This window comes from Alligator sinensis, unplaced genomic scaffold, assembly GCF_000455745.1.
Source record: "Alligator sinensis unplaced genomic scaffold, ASM45574v1 scaffold738_1, whole genome shotgun sequence".
Lineage (NCBI taxonomy): Eukaryota > Metazoa > Chordata > Crocodylia > Alligatoridae > Alligator > Alligator sinensis.
The window spans coordinates 100,864-101,082 of NW_005842382.1; positions in this window are offsets into that span (position 1 = coordinate 100,864).

Sequence of the window (219 nt, forward strand, 5' to 3'; positions counted from 1 at the left end):
CGAGAGCCTCACTAGGTCCCACCCCTGTGCTCCTGGCAACCAATGGGATAAATGCTTTGGCTCCCTCCTTCCATACCCGTTAGACGCACATTTTCTCCCCGGAACTCCGCCCCTCCCTCCCTCCAGAGCAACGGGAGCTGGCGCCTTATTCTGACTCCGCCCCCCCGCTGGCAGCAGCCAATGGAAACGGGTTCCGCTCCCCTCCCCCTCCCGCCCCGC